The sequence below is a fragment of the Ailuropoda melanoleuca genome, chromosome 5 (assembly GCF_002007445.2).
Source record: "Ailuropoda melanoleuca isolate Jingjing chromosome 5, ASM200744v2, whole genome shotgun sequence".
In the NCBI taxonomy this organism is placed as follows: domain Eukaryota; kingdom Metazoa; phylum Chordata; class Mammalia; order Carnivora; family Ursidae; genus Ailuropoda; species Ailuropoda melanoleuca.
In genome coordinates this window covers 68,782,370-68,799,106 of record NC_048222.1, presented here as the reverse complement: position 1 = coordinate 68,799,106, position 16,737 = coordinate 68,782,370, and the positions used below count along the sequence as shown (strand labels likewise).

At 35.5% G+C, this 16,737-nt stretch overlaps 1 protein-coding gene across 2 annotated transcripts in view; it reads right to left on the bottom strand.

Annotated features, from left to right (window-relative positions):
* DPH6 (diphthamine biosynthesis 6) overlaps positions 1–16,737 on the bottom strand; it is a 317,109-nt gene that overhangs the window by 103,139 nt on the left and 197,233 nt on the right. For both annotated transcript variants that reach the window (XR_004625731.1, XR_004625730.1), the window contains exons 10-11: positions 15,553–15,680; positions 12,169–12,296 (exon numbers count right to left, since the gene is read on the bottom strand). The gene's annotated coding sequence lies outside the window, so the exon portion shown is untranslated. The remainder of the gene's footprint in view (positions 1–12,168; positions 12,297–15,552; positions 15,681–16,737) is intronic.

The window sequence follows — 16,737 nt, the reverse complement described above, 5'->3', positions numbered from 1 at the left end:
CTGGTTTCATTTAGCTAAATCAGGTGGTAAAACATGAAGCATAAAATGAAAGTCAGGAATTCTACTTCTATTTGATGCTCTTGTTCTTCTTTGTTTTTCATTTGGTTGATTTAAATACATAATAACTGATTAAGTTTAGAAAATTCAATTTGTTTACATTCCTGTGAATTAAATTTGTGGTACAAATCCAGATAAGATTCTCATTTCATTATATCAACCTAGGTCACATATTAGTGCTTTAAAAACTGAAAGGGGGTGCTAGAGACATATCACTTATACATTAAAAGAAAAATTAAACTGATTTCAAAAGCCAAAACTGTATAATTATAAAGATTAAAAACACCAATTCCAACATTTGTTGTAGTCAATACATAAAATGCATATATTAATAGGTTTGTTAAATATATGCATGCAAAGGAAATATGGTTTACATACAGAATAAAACTATCATGCCTAAGTTAAAACAAGCTGAATACCACATCTTTAGAAACCAAAGGAAAAAGGTTCCCCATAATGTAAATATATACTTGGGGATGTTTATTTTCTCATTTCAGTTTCATTTTCAAAATATGCTGTATTTTCTGTGTAACCCATTTTTCATCTGCCCAATTACTAGCAATCTTTTTTCTACTATCAAAAATGATCATTTGTTTCTTTATTGTCGTAGATAAAACATCCTTTCATTGTTTCAGCTCACAAGCTGTGCAGATCCTACCCACTGTTCTTGCCTCCAGCACTTCACATTATTGGTGTATTATTTCATGCATGCCCTACTCTTTTATCAATTGCTTTTGAAGTAATGTTAATAGACTAGAAAATTGAGACATTTATGAAGTATAGGTAGTGTTTATGAAAAAATCCATAAAATATGACACAGGCAAGACAAGATAAAAGCAGCATTTTAATAGATTATGGCAAAGAGATCTTGTCAGAGTTGACAACTGACTCCTTCGAGATCACTAATTTTTATGGGATTAATTCTGTGGCATAAAAAATGAAGTTAAATGTCCTAATTAATCTGTAAATAGCACACCCACAATTAAACCTTGTGGCCCCTTCTTGGATTGGGGCTGCAATGATTTTTGAAAAGTAATTATCTCATATTCACGATGAAGAAGGTTTTTCTTTTTTCATTTTTTTTTCTCATGGCATTTCAGCTAAAAATCCACCTGGATGCAAACTGGAATAGCAGCCTCCTTCTGAAACACAAATCAGTTCACAGCTTGGTGTGCAGCCATAGCCACTAGACTTGTGAGCCAAAAATTTATCCATGGTTTATGTATTAAGAAAATAAAAATTGGGGGAATGGTACAGGAGTGAGGTGGTGGAGGAAAATCTAGAGTTTCTCCATATTTGAGTAACTCTTCTTTGTTCCATAATTTATAGGACCCAGAAAGGTATAGAGTTCCTTTCTCTTATGGTGGGGATAACACGGCGAACCCCTGTCTCTTACAGGAGTTAGAAAGCGCATTATGTAGAAGGTAGAAAATAAAGCGATTGTCTGGTTTTTCCCGATGCTGTGGCGGGGTACTCAAGAAATGTTGGTTTCATTCCCCTTCCTACGTTCCACCTTTAATACTTGAGTTTTATAATACTTTCTGTAGATATATGATGTTATCTATACATATTCGAATGGAAATAATACAATTTATTAAATATAAAATATTTTAGAATATTTTTGTGAGAGTTAATGTTATAATACTAGCCTTTACGATTCACATTCATTATTTCATTCATCCAGACAACAGCTCCAAGACAAGGCTTATTGCTACTACCTTGTTAAAAATAAGGAAACTGAGGCTTAGAGATGTTAAAGGAATTATCCTAAACATATCTATGTAACAGGTGATAGAACAGATTCTTGAAGCCAGATCGCCTGAGTTAAAGTGCTATGCTTTTTTTTTTTTTATTATAAGTAAACTGTGAGGTTGTATGTTTACAAATAAATACTCTGTTGATACAGTAAAATATTCTGTTTTGTAAAGAAAAACATTATTCAAATTCGTGGGCTCTCAAGTTGAAAATGGTTAAACGACTACTTATTTTTCATTCGGATATTCTGCTTCTTGGAGGAATGAGGAATATAGTTGTCTTTTTTAAAGGGCAGTTATTTTCTTCCTTGAGTCCCATGAGAAAGTAGGATTGTGAAAGTTAATCTTTTTAAATTTTTAAAATTTTTCTCAATTTTTTAAATCTTTTATAGCCTATGGCCCTGGGCAATAGGTAAGTTATGGTTATAGTCCAGAAGATAATATGGTAGCAAAATCGTATACTACTACCATATCTGAGAGAAAGATCTTTTAAATTGCCGTTACTTGGCAAAATAGTACCGATACTAAGAAAACTGATATTGATGTTCTCAAGATATAACAATGTAGTTTTCTTTTTTGTTTTTTAAAGATTTATTTGTTTTTAGAGAGAGTGAGCATGCGAGAGTAGGGGGAGAGGCAGAAGGAGAGGGAGAGAAGCAGACTCCTCACTAAGCGCAGAGCCCAACATGGGACCTGATCTCACAACCCTGAGATCATGACCTGACCAAAATCAAGAGTCGGAGGCTTACCTAACTGAGCCACCCAGGTGCCCTGACAATGTAGTTTTCTGACTGTTCATAGTCTTACTATAAATGCCTTAAATATTTTGGCTGATCAGTTGCTGTGGTTAACATGATTAACTGACTTATTTATTTGATGCTTAACTGACGGAATGTATTTTGCACTGGAGGAATCTACAGGCTGGCTGAAACCTCTCACATTTCACATGAGTAAATGGAGAATCAAGAGACACTAAGTGATTTGTTCAAGATCATATACGAATTATCTTGCAGATTCCTGATTAGAACTCACTACTTCTGATTCCAAGTCCGAGGTTCTCTTCCAATAAATTACCTTATCTGATTGTATCAGACTATTATTCAGTCAAAACCTTGGGTACATAACAATCTAAGATTTTCGCACATCCTCTGATGGAACATTCTTCAACAGGTAAAACATTTAAGAACAGATAGGCCCAGTATTATAAACATGATTGCAAAGAGAAGTCCTAAACTGACAGAAAGAGAAAATAATAAATGGCACCTTTCTCATCTCTAAACTCTCTAATACCAAGAAAACACCTTAAAGCCCTTGCCTTGGGTAAAAAATATTTGAAATGCCAAATCCAGTTATCAATTCATCTCTATGTGTGTCGGGAAGGATTACTATAGTTAAGTATATTCTAAGCCTGTTTATACCCAGCATTACTCCTAAAGTTCCAATAAGAGTGCCTATTTTTATTTTTGAAGTGACACTAACTTGAGAAGAAAGAAAAAAGCGAGTAAGTTTAAGCTATTCTTCAAAGTTCATCGCCGTGAAGCTATTGTGATGGTTTAAAAAAAAGAGGAAGCAGGCTGCAGCTCAATTAGATGGTCTCGCTCTCACATTCTCTGAACACAAATAGCAAACGAGGATGTACTTACAGAGTTTGATAAGCAAATTTGAAATTCTGCTTATTTATACAGTGACTATGTCCTAGAATTGAAAATAGAGACCACTAGTTATAGAGGAACACTTTCAATATTACTGTTTCCACATCTTCATGTAAGAGTGAAAGAGGAAGTTTCCTTGTATGGTGTGCTGCATGCAACAAGGCATTTTTACATGGCCAACCTGTGTGCTCAGGAATGCTAGAGAGAGAGGCAGCAAGGCTTCACTGAGTACTTAATCATACTTGTTGAATACATCAACTTGGGTACCTCTGAGTCAGGCTGTATGCTGTTGATTCTATCTGTGGTGGGTGCTTCATTGTAAATATTTTTAAAGGGTATGCATGACTCTTTTCTAGGGTATGTAATAATGATCAGTGACTGACATTCCTTACATTCACAAAGTGGTCAATATTATTGAATAGAAAACGACGACCACAGTCTTAAAGACCGTAGAACGATTTTTCATGACTTTAGACTGTAACACACTCAGCAACAACAAAATTAATTTTCCAAACCACCGTTGTTTCCAGTTCCTGATTACTCCCGTGATTCAAACCACTTTGGCTCTGAGTTTTAGATTACTCCCTTTTACATTCAATTACCACATCAGAGGCGTATAATCGGCTTGAGAGCTACTATCTCTCTACTTGCCGCAGAACCACCTATGTTAGAGTTTGAGGAATTTTGAGGCAGCATGGAGAAAATTACAGATTCCTGGATACTGTGGTTAGATGCATTTAAAAAACCTACTCAAGATCTCACATCAACAGAATTCTATATATATTTCTAAGAAAGACTCATTACATTTTATTTTTCAAGAATACACACATAAAAATAAAATTAAAATAGAAATAGAAAATTAGCATGATGGAAAAGAAACACACATTAGTCAGACCTCAAGGGTCAACATGGTAAATCAAGTTTCATAATTTTTTTAAATGGCTATTCTGCTATTCTTGTGTTAGGTAATGGTATTGTTGGAACAGTAAGCCCTTAACATCTGTGCACTTTGGATCACCTTAAGCCAGCTGGTTCCTCTCAAAAGTGCTCATCTTTTGTTCTTACTATGTCTTGACCTGGGCCTCTAGCCTTAAGACAGCTATGTGCTTTCTGCAGCCAGGATATCCTCTTCAAGACTGTCAGGCAATTTCAAATGATTGATGTGCTAGTCTGGTGCTCTGGTATTTTTCCCTTAGTAAGTCTCCAGTAAATCTACAGCTCATTCTGTAAGAATGCTAATTAGATGTCCTCTTATTTAACCTCATGCACATTTTTCTTATTTTCCTGTATTTTTGGAGGTGAGCTTAAAGTTTATAATGTGGTGTGTTTCTAAAATATTTTTTTTACAATATTACATATAAATAAAACACATTTCCCACCAAGGGAAGCAATTCAAGCAGTGAACTCAGTTGACTCTCTTCTTTCAGAACTGTGCCATGCATCCAATATGCCAACCTGAAGCATAATTCCTAGGCCTACTCTATAAATTAGTAGTAATTTACCCACTTTTATTCCCCTTTTCCTACTACTCCTTACTATACTAACTCTTATCTGAATGCTGCTCTACTCCTTCCCTCAAGATCAGAGGCAACCAGTATAGGAGGTCCTGGACTCATATCTCTGAAACCCATTTTATGTTCTACTCCACAGGATCACTGATGGAAACTCACAGCTCACATAGGCCATGCCCCTAACTCAGACACAGTCTTCTATCAGTCAAAGCCCAAGCAAGGAAGAATATAGCTGGAAGATTAGAAAAGCATATCAATTTAAAATTTACCTGTATGCAAGACGGTATTCTTATTCTTAGAAAAACTTATACTCTGAAGGATGTAAAAGGTCATGCAACTAACTTTTAAAAGGCTCAGAACAACACGTGTGTGCACAAACCTACACACATATATAAATACACACGTAATAAATATGTTTTGTATATGTACACATATACATAAACAAATGGAGAAAGGGCAAGTGAGCATACTCATCTGATTAAGGAAATGGGGCAAAATGTCAACAATAGGTGAATCTGGGTAGAAGATATAGGAGTATTCCATGACCATTCTTATTCTTGTCATTTTCTGTAAGTTTGAAATAATTGCAAAATAAAGCCATAAAGAAACAAAAACTGTGCTTTAGAATGCTAATAGCTTCTACCATATTAAGATATGGTCAGCTATGGTTAAGGGGTAGGGAAAGTCTGAGAAAGGCAGGAGAATGTGTGTAGTAGGCAGAAATCTCTTAATTTAAGTTCGTGGTGGTCAGAGAGAGAAGGAAAATACTTGGATAACCCATAATTGGAAAGGCGATTCCTGTATAGATGAGAATATATACAGAAGCCCAGAGAGTTCTTTATTTTTTTACATACCACAAACATTTAGGAGTTGAAATATTTGTATTTTATGAAGACATAAAAAACGACTTTGTGTATCAATGTCTATGTTATTTGTACTTCCTATACACTAAATGTAATAAATGCAACTTGAATGTAACAATAAGAGGATCGACACTGTGGACAGAGTTAATATGTGCTTATCTGAAGCTTAGCAGATAAAGAGATACTGCCAAAATAAACAAGCCGAAAGTGAGAACGGACATTCGAAGTACATTACTGTGTTACTAGAACATCTGGTACTAACACTGTCAAGTTTACATATGTTCTCAAATACTTATTTATGTAACAATCAAATGCTGAGCATTCCAGCTGCACTTGTAAACTTTTTATGAACTGAAGTCATATGCACAAGCTCAGCTAAATATACTTGACAGAGGGAGGAGCGTGAGGAAACTATTAACTCTCAGAACTGAAGTCTGATTGCAGTGAGGCCTTTGGCAGTGTTAAGGACCAGTGTTTGGTGGGAGAGCTGAGCTGCTTGGCTCACTTGAGATTCACTTCATTCCAGCAGGTAGACTCACAAATATTTAGTCAATGTTCAAAATCATGATTTGACAGCTAACTTTTCTGGATATAACTTACTCAGGGGGGAAAATGTATACAGATTTAAAAAAAATAGAGCAGAGGACATAAGGATATAAAGTCATTAAGAAAAAAGAATATTAGATTCAAAGGTGGAAAAATATCTTCCTCAACACATTCTGGAGTCAGACACATAATCTGACTGTAGCAACGCATAAATTAGAAAAGATACCATAAAAAGAGGAGGCACTTTTGCATGATCACTGTCTAATATTACTCCTAATGAAAATTAGTTGTGTGAAACTTGCCTCCTTTGAGACAGAATAAACAGTAACTACCTTAAACCCCTTTGAAAGGGTAAAAAAGCAAGAACAAGGGAAACAAGTATTTCTATGCCTTGTTTTCCTCTTCTACAAATAAAAGGAAGAAGATAGACATGAATTTCCCCAAAGCTTGCCTAATCATTGCTTTGATCCAATTTCTAAAGTAGGCAATACTGCAGAAACTTACCAAGCTCTTTATTTTATGAACAGAAGATCTTAAAGTGATTTCTGTCAGGTTGAGGTTAAAAGCATATATTTTTTTGGGGGGGTGGAATTAAGAATCACCTCCACCCTCAATCTACTGGCAGGATTCTGAAAATCTCCTTTAGAAGTAACCAGATGTTTCAGTGTGATTACTTGATCTGGAGGTGTGAAGATCTGCAATCTATGTGTTCCTTTTACCGGAACTTTACTTATGCCAGAACTTGAAATCACAGATCTTGGGCCAGGAAAAATACCATTCATCCCCTTACCCTGTGTAACCTTAGGAACCCTAGAAATATATTTAATTTCCTGGGGAACTTCTAAAAATCTCAAACCCAGGCTCCATCTCAAACCAATTAAATCAAAGCGAAACTCGGGCATCAGCCCCACTTGATTGTGCAGCCAAGGCTGAGAAGGAGGATGGGCTTAGAATGAGGATAGGCATTCTTTAGGGATCGTGAGATTAGTTTCATAAAAAGGGAATTATTTTTTGCAAAATAACTTGGAAGCAGTAGGCACTCCCCATGCTCTCTTTTAATTAGGTCTGGAAATACAGGAGTTATAAACACAATGGCTCTGATTCTTCAAACTCCACCTCTTCTCACATCTTGCAAACAACTTAAGGGCCAATAAGGGACTGCCTGAGGATAGGTGGTCTAGCCTTCCAAGCTCTATGGCTTCCTTCATTTTAGCTAAACAAGGGTTGAATATGGACAGTGGATTTTTTTTTTCATTTTTGACAAGTTATGAAAAAAGTAGCAAATTTTGCCTATAAAATGACATTGTGCAGTCATGAATTGTGAAGGAGAGAGTGCGATTTAAGTGGGAGCTTAAATTATGAGGACAGAACATACTAACCTTTAAAAAATGCCTTTCAGAATTATTTGCAACAATGAGGCATATATACATATACATATAAATTTCAGACCAAGAGAATAACTTGGAATTTAGCTGTAAGAAGAGTGACTGTAAATCCTGCTCTGCCTTAATAGTTCCAGCTTATACCCATTGTCTCTGTGTATTACTAATAGTACCTTCTTTGACTCAAGTGTCCTTTTTGAATTGTAAATTACGCTATGAGGGATTAGATAGTTTACACTGAGCAGAGAACTCAGTTTAAAGGTAGAGACAAGATACATGAATTATACATTGATAATACACAATAAATATTAGTTATTGTAAGATTACTGTCATCATTAGTTCACAAACAACAGGTTTTAAAGGCTGTTCTACCCATATAAAAAGAAAACAAAAATGCACACCACCAGATTTCCACCAGATCTCTACAACTGAAGATTGGTTTTCTCTACGTTCCCACAACTGGTAATGCAGTGTCCTCTTTGAAAATAGATGGAGGTTTTCTTACTCCCTTTTCTATAAAAAAATATAATTCAAGGTAATTAAAAAAGGATTTTTATCTTCAAAATGTCAGAGGGATTTGTATAATGTAAAGATAGTTTTTAATCATTACTAAGTAGATGGCCTTACTTCTGATTATTATCTAAGCTTAGCAATTTATGTTCAATGGTTTGGGACAAGAAAACAAAAAAAAATTAATTAAAAATAAAAAAGACAGGAATGGCATTTAGATCTGCTTTAAGCACTATCTAAAATGTTCTCTTGTTTTGACTTACTCCAGAAGGAAAACTTGAAACAATGAGTAAATGAGTATAAGTTACAAAGAGGCATATTTTAGCTCAACATAAGGATTTTTAAAATAGAGTTGTCCAACAGAATGGATTGTTTCAGGAAATGATGAGCTCCTTTGCTGAAGATATCCAAACTGAGACCGGATGAGCATATGCCAAGGATGCTGCAGGAAGCATTTCTGCACTGTGTGGGAGGTTAGCCAACAGAAGATGACGTCTTAGGTTCCTTCCAGTGCTAAATTCTATAATCTTATGACTATTCCAAACACGAATAACTATCTTAATGATACAAACTCTGAGGCCTGGTTAAGAAAATGAAAAAGAAGAAAAACACACAAACAAACAAACTTTACTCAGGTTCCAGGGAAAACCGGCTATGTGAAGAAGCTTCTTTTTAAATGCTGAGATAAGGAAGTTGCCACATTCTAAAAGTCTATGTTTTATGATACATGCAATTATTTTATAAAATTTAATGCAAACAATAAAGCATGCATTTTCAAAAGATAAATGAACTGAAGAATAAAAAATGATTTGTTGAATTACCAAATTTTACAAAACAGGAGGATAAGAAGCTAGGCAGAAAGCCACTGAAGGACTAAGCAAGGTTTTCCACAGTCACACAGTCCCATGGAGAAAAAAAAATAGAGTTCAGAAACTTCTAAGGGGGAGAGATCCTAATTAAAAACCCCAGGATCTCCAGGCACCTGGATGGCTCAGTCGGTTAAGTATCCAACTCTTGATTTTGGCTCAGGTCATGAACTCGGGGTCATGATCTCTGGTCATGAGACTGAGCCCTGCCTCCTGCTCCACACTCAGCGTGGAGTCTGCTCGCACCTCTCCCTTCCCCTCTACACCTCCCCCTGCACACAGGCATGTGCACACACTCTCTCTCTCTCAAATAAAATAAATAAATAAATAAAGTCTTTTTTTTTTTTAAGATTTTATTTATTTATTTGACAGAGCAAGAGGCAGCAAGAGAGGGAACACAAGCAGGGGGAGTGGGAGAGGGAGAAGTGGGCTTCCCGCTGAGCAGGGAGCCCCATGCGGGGCTTGATCCCAGAATGCCAGGATCATGACCTGAGCTGAAGGCAGACGCTTAAGGACTGAGCCACCCAGGCACCAAAATAAATAAAGTCTTAAAAAAACAAAAACAAAACAAAATAACCCAGGATCTCAATAAAAATCCAGATGTTCACAGTAGCAAAGCAGAGACCAAGAAGAGGTAGATTGAGCAATTGCCAACTGAATCCCAGCATTAGAGTAATCTGTCAACACGCTATTGTCCAGCCAAATCCACAGAGAAAGAGGACATTATCCAGAGTCACTACAGTTTAGCAAACGTAGTATTTGGCATTAATAACACACACACAAAACATAAAACAGGACAGGAAGAAAAAAACCAGATCAACAGATGAGCCATTTATTGGAATTATCAGTTTGGAAAAAAAGCTATGATTAATAGGTTTGAAAAAAACATGACATGAAGAATTTAAAGATTCTAGAATGGCAGAATTTATTTAGAAAATCAAATAGAATTTCTAGGGCTAATAAAGTGTAATAACTGGAATTAAGAATAAGATTTATGGGTTAAACAGAATATTGGAAGCTGAAGAGAGGAAAAGTGATCTGGAAGAAATACCGGAAAGTATTTGGGTTGAAATTTGGGTAATAAAAGGCATGAAAATACTAAAAAGTTTGTAGCTACAATATGAGAATGGTAAAAAAAGTATATTTAATTGGTGTCCCAGACTGGGGAGTAAAAAAATAATAAGGCAAGAAACAACTGAATTAAAAAGGGCAAAGAATTTTCAAAGTGAAAGACATCAAGGCAAAGAAAGACACATCATAGTAAAACTGCTAAAAACTATAGACAAAGAAAAAAACAAAACAAAACCTTGAGAATAGCCAAATGGAAAAAACATACCTTACTTTCAAAGGTACAGAAATAAGAATGGTAGTCGACTTGTCAATGGAAATAATAAAAAACAGATAATGGAATGACATTTTCAAGTTGCTGAAAGGCAACTGTCTTCCTGGATTTTATACCCACCAAAAATACTCTTCAAAAGTGAATGTAAAATAAAGACATTAGCAGACAGACAAAAAACAAGTGAAATTATCACCAGCATATCCTCACTAAAATGCATATAAAGGTTAGTTCTGCTGGCGAATGGAAAATAATTCCAAATGGAAGCATAGAAATCCAACAGAAATAGTAAAACTGTGGATAAATATAAATGAATACTGACTGTACAAAGCAGTAATTACAATGCCTTCTGGGGAATAAAACAAATGCAGTAGTACAATGACAGATAACAATAACACAAAGGATGGTGACACACGAACACAAAATATTCTAAGTTCCTAGTGTTGGTCAAGAAGTTTTAAATGTATGGAATTACATGAGTTTGTAATAAGTCCAGACTAGAGAGTATATTCTTTAGGATATGTACACAACAGAGTAAAATAAGGTGTAATTAACAAACCAAAAAGGGGGGGGTAAAATAATGAAGGAAGTCTTCTTAACCTTAAATAATGTAAAAAAGGAAAAAGAACATGAAATAAGTGAAAAGAGCAGAAAACAGATCATTATAAACATGAATACATGAGTAATTACTTAAAAATGTTTGCTCTAGTTATAAGCAAACGTTTTCAAACTAGATTAAAAAATACAATCAGATGCTATTTATAATTGATTTTCTCTAAATATAAAGATAGAGAAAGGCTGGAAGTAAAAGGATGGAATAATATATACCACTGTAACTCTAAATAGAAAAACTGGTGCCGTTATTCTACTTTTAAAATGAATATATGATAAAAGGTAATCTGCTTATCAGAAAGATAAAACAATTCTAAATGTGCTTTCACATACCTTCAAACATCTAAAGCAAAAATTGACAAAACTTAAAAGAGAAGACAGATCCATACAACCACCTCTCTCTATTATTGGTAAAGAAAAAAAAGGAAAAAAAATCAGCAAAGATATAGAAGATCTAAAGAATACTTTTAAAAAACCTCCCTTAATCGGCATATATACAACACTACACCCAACAATAATAGAATACACATTCTTTATAAATGCATATGGATCATATACCAAAATCGGTCATGTGGGCCATTGAGCAAGTCTCAACAAATTGCAAGAGACTAAATCATTTAGAGTACATTCTTTGACCACTTAATTAAGCTAGAAATCAAAAACCAAAAAATAACAAATATCTTTGTTTCACATCCTAAACTAAGACTACAACAAATAAGAACCACCAGCAGTTTTCCACTGCAGAAACTGATCCAGGAATCATTTTTAAACATTAAAACTGTGCTGTAAAATAAATTTACATTTATTTTCAGTTAATTACCAAAAAATCCACATAGCATATCTTTTGGTTAACTTTTTACAGATGAAATAATATATAAAATTGCTTTTGTTAATTGTGTTTGCCTACAAATCAGGTTCCCCTTTTAAAGATGTCACTCTATATATCTGGGATCACTAATATGGTAAAGGTTATAGTTGAGTTGAAAACTTTGTTATTAAAAAAGAGCCAATGGGTCAACTTATTTCACATTAGTCAATTGCCACAAAAATAAGAAAACCTTAAGCATGTCACTAACCTTGACAGACTGGCCATATGGTCCATTGCTAGCAGGCGCCCAATAAGAAGTACTCTGAACGTGTAGGATTTCTTTGGGATGAGAGAGACCATCACCAATCTTTATGTCCTTATGATAGGCAAGGCAACCTATTGAGAAAAGTATTCCTTCTGGCAACATAGTTTCTACACATACTCTGAAAAGTAAACCAAATTTGTTGAGTTCGTTGCCTCTTTCTGTTTGTATTGGTTATTCTTGAATTTTAGTTCTTAGTTATCTATTCATATTTACAGGCAAAGATCTTGAAAACTGAATATTGTTACCCAGAGTGTATTTCAAGTAACAGTGTTCACCTGGCTCTGACAGCAAAGATGATGACATGGTGCTGGCCAACTGCCAGGCTGGCTTGTGTATACAGCATGCCTTTTGGGTGGACACATTTCCTTATTTTGGGGGGCCCATGAATCAGAGGAGACACTATCTCATTAAAATCTTTGGGACTCTCCCATATCATATTTAGAATTCCAAATTTGTGTCTTTATCCTGTACCCAGTAGAGTCAGATACTTTGAAAGCGGGGTGCTGGTACGGTTGTTCTACCACCCTGAAATTAACTGGCCAACCAGACATAGCCTATTCTTCTCAGTTCCTTATAGCCTTTAACCTTGAGCTTATTTAAGGTTCCTTTTGTTTTGGAAGATCTTTTCCATCTCTATGGAGCTGTAGGTTCAGCTTTGTTGGGATATGCCATCAGTCTTATCCTATTTGCTTAATACCTCCCAGAAGTTTGCACTTCTGATAGCACCCTTCCCTGCTTTCTGTAGTTGCTATGGGTTTATTATTGTTTTACATTTCTTCTGTCAGTTCAATAGAATTCTGGTAGGAAAGACAAAAGCTGTCAAAATGTTCAGTCACCTCTCTTGAACCAGTATATAAATTTCCATGTCAACTCAGTTGAATTATATGAGCAATTAAACAAATGTAATCTGAAAACACTTCCTAGTTTACTGAAATGGGAGCCATCTGTCTTAATTCCAACTCCCCATTAATGTTTTAGTAGATTCATTCAGAATCTGCTTTTCCAACCTTGTTTCAGTATAAGAAGTGCACCATCCCATTCCCCAACTCCCTCTTTTGTATCTCCAATCTTTCTTCTGTGGGTTCTTCTTTTCTCCTAAAACAGATGATAAATCTTCCCTATCACAAAAATATCTCCTCAATTTTACCTCCCTCCTATCCTTCACAGCCCTCTCATTAATTCCTAAGCCCTATAGTGATGAACATTGCCAATGCCAAACACTCACTCTTTTTTTTTTTTTTAAAGATTTTATTTATTTATTTGACAGAGATAGAGACAGCCAGCGAGAGAGGGACCACAAGCAGGGGGAGTGGGAGAGGAAGAAGCAGGCTCATAGCAGAGGAGCCTGATGTGGGGCTCGATCCCATAACGCCAGGATCACGCCCTGAGCTGAAGGCAGACGCTTAACCGCTGTGCCACCCAGGCGCCCCTAAACACTCACTCTTGAGGAAGGCTTCCTTGGAGCTCCATGATCCTATCTCTTTAGGCTTATCTGAAGGTAGTGGGATAGTGGGGATTCTCACACTGGGGAGTGGAAAGAGCACTAATTGTGTTTGTCTGAAGATAGTGGGATAGTGGGGATTCTCTCACTGGAGGGTAGAAAGTGCACTAATGCCAAAGACAGAGAAGAATCATGAAAATTAATCAGAAATGGGGAAAGGATGGAAAACAATGCTGAAAGCCTTCATAAGTCAAAGCCTATGTTCTTTCTTTTCTTAGTCTTCATGTGCAGCAATGAACTCTCTCCGAGGGTACCTTCCCTAGAATTCCATGGTACCACTTGCACTTGGTCTTCTTCCTACCTTTTTGGCAATTCCTTCCTAGTATGAAGGGAGTCATATAATGGGGGAGGTTTCTACAATATAGAGTGTAATCTGTAAAAGTGCCAAAGATTAAAAAAAAATTCCTCGAAATTCATTACAACTTGGAAGGAAAAGATGTAAAATAGGACAAATAGGAAAACAGACTGGAAATAAGATAAAGTAAAAGGTGGACCTAGCCAGTCAGCTGGGGAAACAAGCAGAAGTAACCCTAGGTTTCAGACCCACTGAGGTCTGTGTAAGAAGTTGTAACCTTAGTGTTGCCTACAGAGTGGAACGGCTGGCAGATGTCAGGTACTTGAGCCCTTAACTGTAAAGCACCACAAGAACATTTCTTATCTCATCCGCCTAATGATAAAAGAGCTTCTCATATCCTGGGTCACAGTTCACCGGTTCTGGGGGCAAATGGTAGCCTGCTTATGGCTGAATGCTGCTCACCGTGCCACCTGAAATAGGCCCAGAGCAAAGCAGATGTTCCTAGAGAAAGTACCACTTTCCCTAGTTAATGCTACAATACTCTGATCATTCCTTTATCTCATGCCTACTATGTATTAGAACATTTTCTCAGTGGTAAACCATTTTCTGCTTATTAACTTGTGATGGGCTTTGGGCTGTTTTTTAAAATTATATTATCTAATTCTTGAAGAGTTAGATTCTCTAAACCGCTCAAGAAAAATCTTTTTGCTTTCTTTCTTTTAAACAATGTATCTCCCTAGTATAGTGTTCTGCATAAAAATTAAATCAATATCAATTTCTAGAAAACTTCCTATAACATCAACTTTTCAGTTAAACTACTTTAAGCATTTTCTATTACACAATCAAAATCATTTTCTTTTTCTTCCTTTATTTAATTTAAAGATTAAGCATTTCAAAATAATTGCAAAAGATAATTAAATATTAGTAAATTTCCTCAGTTAGTCTTATGCAGGCAAAACAAGAAGGAAACATCTGGTCTTCAGTTATTTAAAATTATGTCTTAAACCATTTATTTTAAGGATAAGGAAAGTAGGCCAAATTAGACCATTTGAAAATGAACATAGATTAGAAGTAGAGAGATGAGATGAGAGAGTAAGAGGAAGGGTGTACCAGCTCCACAAGGATTCCTTCTTGACCTCACTGCCAGTACCACTCTCTTGTATTAACTTTCCTCTGCTTATACTCCAGAATCCCTTTACTTCTCAAGCCTTACCATGAATGCATGTCTCTATGTGCAGATTACTGACAATAGTTGTTAAAGAATAGTAAGAACAGCTGCATAAGATAGGGATATAAAAGAATTGTGTGATAACAATCCATGTTAGAAAATATGAAAGACACATACATTTGGAAAACAACACAACCACTCTACCAATGGCAGAGAACATGATAAAAAGCAGGCTTCAGAGACAGGGATTGCTATATAGCAAAGCATGAATCTGGAATGAGGATTTAAACAGATAACCAGGAAGGTGCCTGGTATCAGGCATTCAGGCAACTTTCTCTTCACATGACAGTAATAGTTACCTACCTTACAGGCAGGAAGAGTTTGAATGCGGTCACATATGCTGAGTTAACAGCTGAGAAATTTTTCATGCTTTTCAGATAGATGGACCAAAATGATACCTTTTCAATTCCATTCTCCTAGATTTAATGGTACTGCAGAAGAAAAGATAGAGTCATAAGTTTAGGACAATTATAAATAAAATTCTTCTGCTAAGAAAATTATTAGTGACATCTTGAGTCAACTTCATACAAAATATATGCCATATATGTTGTATATATTTCTGGTCATGGATTAGTGTGATTGTAGCATTTGGTGATGAAATAATGTAGAGGTTGGCAAACTTCTCCTGTAAAGGAGTAGACAGTAAATATTTCAAGCTTTGCGGACAAGAGGCAAAAATTAAGACATTATATAGAACATAACAAATTATAGAAAATCTAACAAAATGTAGGCAACAAATTGATTTATTAACAAAATTCTAAATACATTAATAATAATTGAAACATTAAAAATATATATCTACTAATGAGAAGAATGGAGTTCTCTCTCTTTTTTTCATTTATGATAATATTTCACTTAACAAGGGTTCAAAGTTACTCTTCCTGATATCAAAATGGCGGCAAAAGGTCATTTTTTTAAAAAGATTTATTTATTTGAGAGACAGAGAGAAAGAGAGAGAGCAAAGGGGAGGACAGGGGCAGAGGGAAAGGGAGAGAGAATCTTAAGCATGTTCCACTCCCACTGTAGAGTCTGATGTGGGGTTCTATCTTATGACCCATGAGATCATGACCTGAGCCAAAATCAAGAGTTGGATGCTTAACTGACTAAGTCACCCAGGTGCCCCACAAAAGGTCATTTGTAAAAATCATTTTTAGCTTGTGGGTGGTATCAAAACAGCAGGAAGCTGGCTTTGGTCTAAAAGCTTTAATTTATCAACTTTGGCAGTATTGAGCTTTAAAGCTATCATGATTTGGCCTTTTATAAAAATTGAAGTGTGACTTTAAACTTTTTGTTTTAGAAAATCAATTGACTCCAATTTGCCAAGTTTTTTCCTTGTAAAATTTATATTAATAAGAGTAAATGAATGAATTCACATTTTAATTTTTTAAATTTCTTTTAATTTTTTTAAAGATTTTATTTATTTATTCAACAGGGATAGAAACACCAGTGAGAGAGGGAACACAAGCAGGCGGAGTAGGAAAGGAAGAA